We start from the raw sequence: 12,476 nt of genomic DNA, 5'->3' as shown, positions 1-12,476 counted from the left end.
AACAACTGGTGTTGAACCTCATCTAAACTTGTGCCATCATGCGAAATGCGCTTTGTGTGTGTGTGTGTGTGTGTGTGTGCGTGCGTGTGTGCGTGCGAACATGAGTGAGAACATGTTCGTGTGAAAAAAATTGTTTTGCCCCCCCTGATGCAAAAGTGAAACTCCGCCTATGCCTCTCCATCATTCAACATATGTTTTACTTTGTAACTACTTCCAGGTGCGGAGTGATATGCAAACTTTCACAAAGTGATTGGGCGTCATAGCAGTTATGTATACGCTCATTATACACAACCTGGTATCACCCGGTATTATACAACAGTTAGGAACCAATCATATCGCTGGATTTAAGCCACCCGTTGTATAAAGACCTAATAATAATCGTAGTTTACCATAAAATGTAGGGTTATATTCTTCCGTACTATTACCAGTTATCTGTATTCACCGTCTAACCCCTACCTGCTGCTTAATCACATGGGGCTGTATTCACTGTCTAACCCCTACCTTCTCTTTGAATCACATGTATCTGTATTAGCTGTCTACCCCTACCTACTGCTTCATCACATGTATCCTTAATCACTGTCTTATCCCTACCTACTGCTTCATCACATGTATCCTTAATCACTGTCTTATCCCTACCTACTGCTTCATCACATGTATCCTTATTCACCGTCTAACCCTAGCCTAGTTCTACCAGACTCTCGTACTTCACTTCATTTCATTTCATTTGTACAGAGTCTGGACCTAATCAATTGACAAACGTTAACTCACTTGAAGGCGGGTGTCTGTTGAAGTTTAAAATGATTGGATCTGCCCAGTGCCACTCTGGATCTGCCATAACCAATCGCTAACGTTTGGTTGTGACGTATGTCATGCGCCGGGAATCACGCGCAGGTTGTACACAAACCAAACACCTTGCGCGTCTGCACGAAAATGTCCGTCAACGACAGCTGCAGGATTTGTTCGTCGAATTTAATTTATCAGGGAAAAATTGCACATTGTAAATCAACTACCGACCTAAAAAAACAACTCAAACTGGCGCACGACTTTATCGTCATTGTTCTCAGACACGCTCACTGTTCGCTGATTGGACGCCGCTGTGGCGGCACCAGAAAACCAAATTACATACAGCAGGTCCAGACCTAGTACTGAAGGGAAATTCAAATTGAGCGGAAGTACTTTGGCGGGCGGAGCCAGGCTAGTCTAACCCCTACCTACTCCTTGAATCACATGTATCTATGTACTGTAAGTCGTTTTAGGGTGAACGGGTCTGAAGGGTATCAACCACTATAGAAACGATCGAAAACGTTAAATTCAAACAATTTTCTGTTGAGATCTGAAAGAAATTAACTGCCTATTGTGATTCAAGGTATGAACTAGAAAATAATGGCAGTAGAAAGACAGCAATTAGAAAGTCAAAACAAGCGATAGTTGGCATTAAGGACATGCCAAAAGGTAATTGAAACAAACACAATCATGTATAATGTGTGGGGTTTAATTGCAGTCTATTTCACAGGTGAACTTTGCAGGCTTTTTCTAATAAAAGGTAGAGGTAATGACATACTTGTGGAAATATCAAACGTAACTCCAATATACAATTGTATACAAATTATATAAACCCTGTTTATATAATTAATCAATTTAAAGTAATTTATATACATTCTCCTTGGACCTAGAGATACCTCCCGTCCCCTCTAATTAAAAGCCATTAAGATAGTTTGCATTTGCAACTTACTGAACGAATGCTTGGTAAATTTGCTGCCTGTTTCTTCCCATGATTAAGCTCTAAAAATAAATCAAATGTTTTGCAGTCAGAAGTGTCCTAGAACTAAGTCATTCTTCATCACAGACATCATTTCTCAAAAATAAAAACGTGGCGAATCAAAGTTGGAAAGCATTTAATCATGATGAAAAAAAAGCAGCACCTGGATACAGGTGTGAAAGCATCCCTTTAAAGGGGTAGTTCCGAATTTTGGACAAAGGGCCTGATTCTCATAATGTTAGAAATAGAACTAGCCTCGCATTAGAAATTAAACTTCTAGCCGGTGTGAGTCTTCATGTGGACTTTCAGGGACGAGCTCTGGCTGAAGCGCTTCGTGCATTGGTCACACCTGTAGGGCTTCTCGCCGGTGTGAGTCCTCATGTGGATCTTCAGCATGCCTTTCGAACTGAAGCGCTTCGTGCATTGGTCACACCTGCAGGGCTTCTCCCTGGAGTGCGTTCTCATGTGGATCTTCAGATCGTTGCTCTGACTGAAGCTCTTCGTGCATTGGTCACACCCGTAGGGCTTCTCCCCCGTGTGAGTCCTCATGTGGCTCTTCAGGTGGTTTTGCTGACTGAAGCGCATCGTGCATTGGTCACAGCTGTAGGGCTTCTCCCCGTGTCCACACGGAGCCACATGAGGACCCGTGTGAGTCCTCATGTGGCTCCTCAGGGACGAGCTCCGGCCGTAGCGTTTCGTGCATTGGTCGCACCCGTAGGGTTTCTCACCGGAGTGTGTACTAATGTGGTTCTTCAGAGCGTCTTTCCGCATGAAGCGCTTCATGCATTGGTCACAGCTGTAGGGCTTCTCGCCGGTGTGAGTCTTCATGTGGCCCTTCAGGTGTTCTCTTTGACTGAAGCGCTTTGTGCATTGGTCACAGCTGTAGGGCTTCTCCCCGGAGTGCGTTCTCATGTGCTTCTTCAGGACGTTACTTAGACTGAAGCTCTTCGTGCATTGGTCACAGCTGTAGGGTTTCTCCCCGGTGTGAGTCCTCATGTGGTTCTTCAGTACGTTTAGCTGACTGAAGCTCTTCGTGCATTGGTCACAGCTGTAGGGCTTCTCACATGTATCCTTATTCACCGTCTAACCCTAGCCTGGTTCTACCAGACTCTCGTACTTCACTTCATTTCATTTCATTTGTACAGAGTCTGGACCTAATCAATTGACAAACGTTAACTCACTTGAAGGCGGGTGTCTGTTGAAGTTTAAAATGATTGGATCTGCCCAGTGCCACTCTGGATCTGCCATAACCAATCGCTAACGTTTGGTTGTGACGTATGTCATGCGCCGGGAATCACGCGCAGGTTGTACACAAACCAAACACCTTGCGCGTCTGCACGAAAATGTCCGTCAACGACAGCTGCAGGATTTGTTCGTCGAATTTAATTTATCAGGGAAAAATTAAATTGATATTTGACAGAGCTTGTTCAACAGATAAGAAACATGGATTCAACTAACTGTCTGTTAACTATAAGTTGCGCTATTAGTAGATGTTGTTTTGTACACGTAGCATGCATTCAACTAACTGTCAGTTAACTATTAGTTGCATTATTAGTAGATGGTTAGTTGATAATCAACAAAGCTTTCAACAGATAAGAAACAAGCATTCAACTAACTAAGTTAACTACACGTTGCATTATTAGCTGGCGTTTAGTTGATATTCAACAGTGAGTTAGTTGATACTCTACAGAGCTTGTCAACAAATATGTAACATGCATTCAACTAAGTGTTAGTTGACTATAGTATATTTTTATTTCGTTCATTTATTTTTACAAAAACAGTCTGCAACAGACATTGTGCTTTTTACTACATGTTCTTTACAAATATTCAACTATCAGTTGAGTGTCAACTTCTAGTAAGTTGACTATCAACTGCTGTTATTAACCAATTCTCAACTTACGTTTCATATGGATCAACTTACCCTCCACTCACAAGGAACACATCTAATGAATGAACATTCAACCCTCTGTTGATCAGATATGTTCATTGTAAAATAAAGATGAGAATATTTTATCAATCAATAGGCACCCTGTGTAGGTGACAACCTGTTGATTGTCATATGACTGTCGACAAACTATCAGTCAATATTCAACTAAGCATTAGTAGAGAGGTCTTAGGACTGTCAAATTAAAGTGAAAACAGTTTAGTGTCTCCACACTATTAACAGAGCAAAACAGAGAAAATAGTTGATTCTCAACAAACTATCAGTCGATGTTCAACTAAGCATTAGTAGAGAGGTCTTAGGACTGTCAAATTAAAGTGAAAACAGTTTAGTGTCTACACACTATTAACAGAGCAAAACAGAGAAAATAGTTGATTCTCAACAAACTATCAGTCAATGTTCAACTAAGCATTAGTAGAGGTCTTAGGACTGTCAAATTAAAGTGAAAACAGTTGAGAACAGTAGCGGTCTACAAACTAGTAACAGTACAAAATAGAGACAAGTTTTGCTCAACTGATCAGTAAAACTGGATGACCGCAAAGTGAAATAAACAACACATAAGCAGCATATCAGAGAAGAAAGCAACTTTATTATTTTAAAAAAACTAAGAGTCAAAAGAAACAAGAATACTATATACCGTTTGAACAAATAAAACAAAAACATTATTTTTTTTTTAAATAAACTAAGAGTCAAAAGAAACAAGAATACTATAAACCGTTTGAACAAATAAAACTTTTTTTTTTTTTTTTTTTTAAATAAATGAAAACACTCTCCCCTTTCTCCTCTGTCCATTTCAGCCTCAGCCTCTTTTGGTGAATGGTATCAGTTTCTTTTTCTTTTTAAGTTCTTCAATCTTCAAAGAAAGCTCTCCAACTATTTTTGAGTCGCAGACCTTTGCTAAATGGAGGAGCGTCTTTTTGCCCTTTATCTCCTCCAGGACACTTCTGTCAGCTATGTACAGTTCCGCGATTGCGGCGGTGTCCTTCACAGCATTTCTTGAGACGCCTGCCTTTGCGAATGCCCTTGACATTGTGTGTCCCCTTTCTATTATTCGAAGGACCTGGCGGTACCGCTTCACCACATCCGATATGGTTGTCACTGAAAATGGAAAAAAAATCCATTTCATCACTCAATTTGGCCCACCTGATTGTGTTTACCTGCTCGATACTGCTCAACAGTTGGCAAATCATTTGTTTGATCTGTTTTAACAATTGATTTCCGGAAAAGAAAAATGTTGAATTGATAAACAATTCTGTTAGTTAGTAATGGTTAAACACAATACAATTCCAAAATGGTCAAGGGGTTCACAAACTTTCAAGCAGCACTGTATATGTAATTTCTGAACCTAAAGAAATACAGGACAATTATATAATTTACTTTACCACGATATCCTTTGGCCTTTGACTTCTTCGACTTCTTCGACTTTTTGCTCCTTTTTTTTGCTTTTTTCTTGTGCTTCCTCTTTTTTTTTTTTCGGCCATCAGAGGAGGAAGAGCTGCTGCTGCTGGAATCTGAGTCTGTGCTGGAGCTGCTACTTGCGTCAGTGTTTGACTCTGGTTCGGGGTCAGTGTTGTCCACTGTGTCACCTAGGAAATGACGAAAAGCAGAAAAAAGCACTTAAAACAACTTTTAAGGGTAACTTTACCCCCAGTCTCAGCATAACTTGTCACACTGCACAATTTTGAAAAATGCGTTCTGACCAAGGTTCTGACGGCTCAGTTAGGAAGGAGGTGGCTGTAAAGGACACTGGGTTAATCTAGCTGTCACTCAGGAAGATCTAAATGATATAACTTCCTTGAAAAGCAGAGTGACAGAGAGTCTAAGGGCGCTATCGCTACACGATGTGAGCTCATATGTCACACAGATGTGTTGTTTGAGGTGGAGGATTTTTCTGATTTTAAATTGTTGGAGGGCAATTCGGAAGTAGATGATGTATCTTGATAGTAGTGTTATGAGACAGAGTAGCCTGAGTGAGTGAGCGAGAATGGCAGTGTGTTGTTGTTTGAGGGATTTCAGTGAGTGAATGGACGAGCGAGGAGAGCGAGCGGTAGCATGTGTCTGGGTGTGTGAATGCAAGCGAGAGAAAGCAGCATAAGCTAATGCAACCAACTGTAAAGTGAGTGCAACGGGAATAAAGTAAGCCTGTCAAGAATCGGTGTCCTCCTCATTCCGAACCACTGCCGGTAGAGTTAAGGGTGTTACCGTAACAGTTGTGTAATTTTTAAAAGAGCGCAGCTGGCTGGCTTTGCAGCGTTCACCTGTAAGGCGCAGGTGTGAATAGTGCCCACCTGATATGCTGATGTCTATCAGATGTTGTGACGTAGAGTGACCCTCATACAATGGGTGAACTCCAATATTGTGGTTGTTGTAGTGAAGCCACATACATTACCGTTTTTTTTCGATCGCTAACCTGAAAAAAACCCACATTGAGCTCCAGTTGTGGGCACAACTGGAGCTCAATGTGCAAAAATCTAACTACAGTCTGCACTACCAACAGTCACTGGAGCTGAACAGTTCACATCACCTGCAAAATAGGCTCAGAGCAGTAAACACTATGAACCAGCCTCATCGCGATGACACATAATGTCACTCAGAACACATCCACACTCTCACTGCCACTCTTCTCCCTCCACCAACCTTTCTTCCTTGGTCCATTTCCAAAAGAAAGTATTTTTGCACTTTCCCTATATACTGTATATGTTCACTCACAAGTCTAAAACAAGACACCTTGTGTTTCAGTTGAAATAGCAATCCACAGTAGGGCTTTGACTTTTGCCCAAAAGTCATATTCGAAGTTCGTTTGTTTATTAATATTAATATTTGAATATATTCGAATATTTATTAATAGTATTTTGACCATTTAATGCCTTCAGTAAGACCTGGGCTGAATCCAAATACTTAGTACATACTATTTCTGTTCAGTGTCTACTGAACAGAAGCGTTCTACGCATAGCTGAAGACCATACTACACTGTCAAGTGTAGTACGGTCTACAGCTATGTGTAGAACGCTTCTGAAAGCTTCCGAACACCGCCGAAACTCCACCGGATGTTTGGAGATGACGTATCTCCCCTCAGATGCCGGCAAAACTACCTTGATAAGTTACCTGTTTTCCGTCTTGTCATCGTTGCTATAAAATTAAAAATGTCTCTTTTTACTTGATGACTTACTTTACTTTTTTACTTTTTTCGCCGCTTTCTACGACGTCTTTCTAAGCCGCTGTTGGTAGTGTCGGGTCAGCCATCACTTCTTCGTTCGTTACCAGACTCCGGTTGCATTGTGGGATAGCGTAGTGACCTACCGTTGTATACTGTGGCGGTAGTACCAATGGGTAGTACGCATTCTTTAACGTTTTCTGTACTACACAATGCGTACTGAGCATTCGGACGCGCTATATTTGTGGCGTACTACAAAATGCATACTATAAGTATGAGTATTCGGATTCAGCCCTGGATTGGGTTTTGCAAGGTTTGTTTACCGGCGTTGCTATGGTTACCGGTCTTGTGTGTTCCAACGGTTTATTGGGTTTCTGATAAATCGCTGTCTAATCAATACTTCATTCACTGCCTCTTCCGTGGTCATTACAATATTATGAATAGACTGCGTCGGGTTCTCCGACGTCTCTCCTCTTGGCCTGCCGATAACAGGTTCGAATATTAAGGGCTGCCTAATATTCGTTGATTTATTTTTTGATATTCGAATTACCGGTATATTCGAATTACGAAGTTCGAAGTCAAAGCCCTAATCCACAGTGTTTAAAATGCACCAGGATGAAGTCCATTCTGTTTTGAATGTGTGGTTTACAGTTGTGACAGCAGTGTGTTAGCATTTGATCAAAGTGCTGAAAATCCAGTGTTGTGCAGGTTGTGATATAAGCCATGAGATAAGTGTGTAGAGTTCTGAAAATTGTGTTTAAGCAATGAAAAATTAGCTAGTGGTTGGTCCACAGGAACTGCATGCTGAGTTTTGCACGTGTCGCTCCAGTTGTGCCCACTGTGGTTAAGCGATCATAAAAAACTGTATTGAAGTCCTCAGGTAATACTATACTCTAGCTTTACAAACCTTGCTCTGCTGAAGGCCTTTGCTCAAGCTGCTGCTTCAGTAAAGCATTCTCCTCCTCCAGCAACTCGATCCGGGTCTGCAGCTCTTCTGACCGCTTCTTCCATTGGACTTTGCCTAGTTGAAAAATAATATTTTCCATATTAACAACTGCAACATATGACATGATAGATAACAAATTCATGTTAGTAGAGTATATGAGGCAAACTTGTAGGAAAAGTAAAATGTTGATCTATAAAACATACTACTGAAGTCTCGACTGGACACACTGACAAGCATAGAAGAAATTCTAATCTCCTCATGAAGCACATGAATCTGCACCTGCCACTGTCAGGCAACTCGGAGTCCAACAAAAATAATCCCACACAAGGATCAATTCTTCCCCACCATAATATGTGTTAAGGTGTGTTTTTCTGCACAATCCTCCTCTCTCTGGATGTGTTTTACATAGCGTGGTTCCAGAGTACGCCTGTTTTAGGCACCTGAATACTGTGGATATTGTCTTTAATAATCGTGATTACACTGTCAATCAAAATAATCGTGATTATGATTATGATTTTTGGCATAATATACATGCTGATATGTTCAGCGATCAGATGGAGAGGAGCGTCTCCCGTAGCCTACAGTGCCAACAGGTTCACGCTGCGCTTTGCATGAAGTGTGTGTGTTTTTATTTTTCTTCCCAACGGGACCGTCAATACTGTCCCAGTGTCAGTTTGGAGCTGAACTGCGCCGAACTGACACCCAGCTGATACACAGCTAAATCAGCTGTGTTTCAGCTTGAGCCTATTCTTCTCGCGAGCCGCGCGTCCAGCAGCAAAAATACAGTAGGCTATACATTATGTTTCACATCGTAGGCTACAAACCACATAACGTGGCATTGACATAGGGCTACATATTATAAACAGATGAAACAACAATAATTAGATGTTTTTCTTCTTTATTTATAGGCTAGATGTAGGCATTTTTATTATTTTTAACCCCATATTATATCAATGATATATTTCGCAGTTTTTATTTCGATCTTCCTGCTTCTCTCCACCCCAGAATGTCTGTCCAATGAATGAATGACCTCAGATCACGTGTGGTTTTGCTTCGTAATGCTGGTTCACTTGCAAAAGGGGCAGTATGAAAGTGGACCACACCAAACAAAAAAAATCTAAATTCTATTTGGTCTGGACCAAAGCAAGTGAACCAACGGACTTTCCATGTGTGAATACACCTTAAGTCACACCACTAAATGCATGAGTAATACCATCTTATGACACTAAAATGAGCCTTGATAGGCGCTCATAGGCGCACAGGTCACACGAGACAAAAACCTGCAAAAATTATGTAGATAAATATCACTGGTAAGGGCTTCTGTTTTTGGTGAAATACAGTTGCTTATTTGCAGCTGAATTATTACTTTGAAAAGTAGTCTAGCCACCGTCTCGCAATTAAACGCTTGTGGTGCCGTTAATAAAAAGTCCCACAATTTTATGGTTCATGGTCTAAAGCTAATTATGAGCCTTTGGTTGATATCCAGACAATCCTCTATTATTCAGTTGGCAATGACCACCCGCAACACTGCTACATGCGCCAAAGTATGTGAATATCGAGACGGGAAGAAAAGTCTACGATGTCGCCAAGCAGCTATTAACGTTGTCACCCCCTAGCTAAGCAAAACTAACGTTACTAGCTCTTGCTGAGCCCGGCCAGAAACAGTTCTGAGTATTACACTAACTTTACAAATGTGTCAACCCAACTTACCAGCAGTAGGCATATCGGAGCTTTCTCCTTCATTCCCCCGCTGTCCTTTTGCCCGGGTAGAGCGCTCAGCAGGCCTTTCCACCATAGGCAGATTCATATTTCCAGGCGTGGCAGATCTTAACTGGTGAAAAATCATATGCTGGTACTGAAACAAGAGATAGGCCAAACATAAGTGGTTCACACATACAAGTAATGGCGCCTGCTTTCAAAATAAAACAATAACTGTTGAGAGAGGGTTGATACTTACCATAGCGACAAGATCCAATTTATTTTGCGCGGACTAATAGCTTCTTTCAACGGCACCGAGTTGGCGGTGCGGCTTAGCCAATCGGACGGTAGAAGCGCTTGATTATTATGATTGAGTCAGGCATCAACCAGGGAATCAGCCCAACCTTTGCGGTGGGAGGTGTTTCGATGTAAAAATTAAGCGTACCTCCACATATTGAACTAATAACAGAAAAGTGTGCCAGATTTTCAAATCAGGGCCAGTAACATCAGTTATTTCCTCTGACCACCGGTGCTATGGCTTCGCTTGTGGGAACACTTTTGAGAAAAGTGAATGTCAAGGAGTCAAAAAAAACATCATTCAATTTGATAACATGGTTGCAAAAGAAAAGGTTGCTGCAAAGAAAAGTGAAATGCAAAAACTGCAGACACAAAATGAAGATGGTCTACTACACACAGTCCACAGATCTCCACATCTGGTAAGTGTGCTAATGTTATTAATTATTGTTAACTCATGGGCCCATCAGTTGTTTGGCAATCGGCACAACCATTTAGGTTGGAATATGATATTATTGCGAGTTTCCGCGCCTCCACCGCGCAGCAGCTGGTCGCCTCCCTTAATTTCAAAGAGGGAACGCGGCAGAGGGGAGGCGGTTGCCCTACCGCTCAGCTTTCCCAAACTGTTCTCTCGACTTTATTATTGGTAAAAGCTCATACAGAGACTATTACACCGGTATACATGTTTTAAAAGAGCAATACATGTGATGAATTTCTGGTCAAGCTATCCCAACGAGGATGATTTTTTAAAAAGTCACTTTTCGCTTTTCGTGTTTTGATTTCCAAACGGATATGGATTGAACGGAAGATACACTGATTTTGGGGCCATAGGATTTGGGGCTGTCACGTTAAAAATTGTACCGGGGGCGAAAATTGTACCGGCCTACGTCATCCATAGTAATCCATTCCAAACCTGCCTGGCAACAGACGATCGCAACGGGGGATCGCGTCGAATGACGTGGAAGGTTCTTGAACATTCGCGAACTCGTTCATTGAGAGCGACAAGACAGATAACACTTATTTTACAAATTACATTTATTAGCGTTCCTAACTTTATATTTGTATTGTATTGCATTGTATTTATCTATTTCCCTACACAGTAATAGCTAAATGTTATGGGGATAACGTGAATAATAATAATAAAAAACAGTTAGTAAATGCCTGCTCACTAGGGATGTGTCGGTCGCGACTGATTCGTTACAACAAACGAATCCCGAACGTGAACGACAAGAACTGGTTCCCCAAAACAAGAAGAACTGGTTCTTTGATTCTTTTTTTTTAACATAAACCAAACATATGGTTACGTAAATAAAATATACAAACGAACAGAGCTCCGTCTCCCCGCGACTTCCATTGATTGAGTCTACAACTTTCTCAAAGATTCAGCCAATGAGAGGTAGCAATGGTGTTGGAATGGCACCTGGGTAAACCAATGACAAGGCGGTACTGTCGAATATGCGCGCTTTCTCTGTCTGACGTATCTTGGGTCATACCATTCGACTCATATATCCCCCTACATTTTTTCGAAAATAGACTTGACCTCCATCTGTTTATTGGATAAACGCATTTCCCAATCCCAGGAGTCTTTGCTCCATTCTACGTCAATTTAAGAACAAACAAAGAAATTAAACTGCAGTTCGTATTTTTTATTTATGACCATGCAAGTTCTGTAATGCCTGAACAATGAAGAATTAAATGTAAAGTAAAATAAAATTATAAATGTAAAACCATGAATGAAATATAGAGTAAGCAAGTGGTATAAATATTGGTGGGACGTTCGACATACTATATAGCAGGCATCTCCAAACGGCGGACTGCGGTCTTGACGGTCCTATCGGGACCCACGACCAATTAAAAATAATATATATATAAAAAAAAGTTATTTTATTTTTTATTTTTTTTAAGATGTAATCTGACGTAACGAACAAATCAAAACGAACGAATCAAATAAACGAATCGTTATAGTGAACTGAACTGAAAGAACTAGTTCCCGGAAAAGAATCATTTTGCCCATCCCTACTGCTCACCTATCTACCTATCTATCTATCTATTAGCTATCTATTACCTATAATCTATTCTCTAAATTTAATTAAGGAAATTAAATTAACACAAGCTAGCTAGACTATGAACACATTAAACACTCAGTTTACTAGCTAAATTAGATTAAACAATTAAATGCAATACAAATATAAAGTAAAAACAAGTGTTATCTAGCGCGATCCGTTATCTGTGTTATATTATTCCGTCTTCGGCAACATGAGCGCAATTGAAACCTGCCTGGCAACGAACAACCCCTTACGTAATCTGTTGTGAAGACGTAGGCCGGTACAATTTTCGCCCCCGTATACACCGCCCCAAAAAAACAAATGCTAATATTGAAATATTTGTATGGTAGCCCTTATTAACAATTCCCATTTGAATGTAATATATGTAAGTAATGAATCAAATGCTAATGAATGGTTTGATTGATTCAATGTTATTATTTCAGACATATCAAAAAAACAAAATGAAATGAAAAGCATGAAAATACAATAGACAAAAATTATGTTCAAATCAATTCACAAAAATAAAAAAATAAAAGAAATTAGATATATTTAATTGATATGCCTGAAACAAGTAGGAAGAACTATACACTTAATCCTACCCCTTTGTAATGCATGATTGAAATGATGAATAAGCTTGT

The 12,476-nt window shown here is 40.4% G+C and overlaps 1 protein-coding gene and 1 long non-coding RNA gene across 3 annotated transcripts in view; both read right to left on the bottom strand.

The window, feature by feature from the left end:
- LOC132455272 (uncharacterized) overlaps positions 1-12,476 on the bottom strand; it is a 180,971-nt gene that overhangs the window by 121,981 nt on the left and 46,514 nt on the right. The gene's annotated exons all lie outside the window — the stretch shown is intronic.
- Positions 3,174-10,956, bottom strand: LOC132455324 (uncharacterized). The gene is made up of 3 exons (XR_009525189.1): positions 9,512-10,956; positions 5,084-7,876; positions 3,174-4,799 (listed from the first exon to the last, which is right to left on the bottom strand). It is a non-coding gene; the product is annotated as an uncharacterized LOC132455324 (long non-coding RNA).

The sequence above is a fragment of the Gadus macrocephalus genome, chromosome 4 (genome assembly GCF_031168955.1).
Source record: "Gadus macrocephalus chromosome 4, ASM3116895v1".
NCBI classification, from domain to species: domain Eukaryota; kingdom Metazoa; phylum Chordata; class Actinopteri; order Gadiformes; family Gadidae; genus Gadus; species Gadus macrocephalus.
This window is presented reverse-complemented; position numbering and strand designations above follow the sequence as displayed.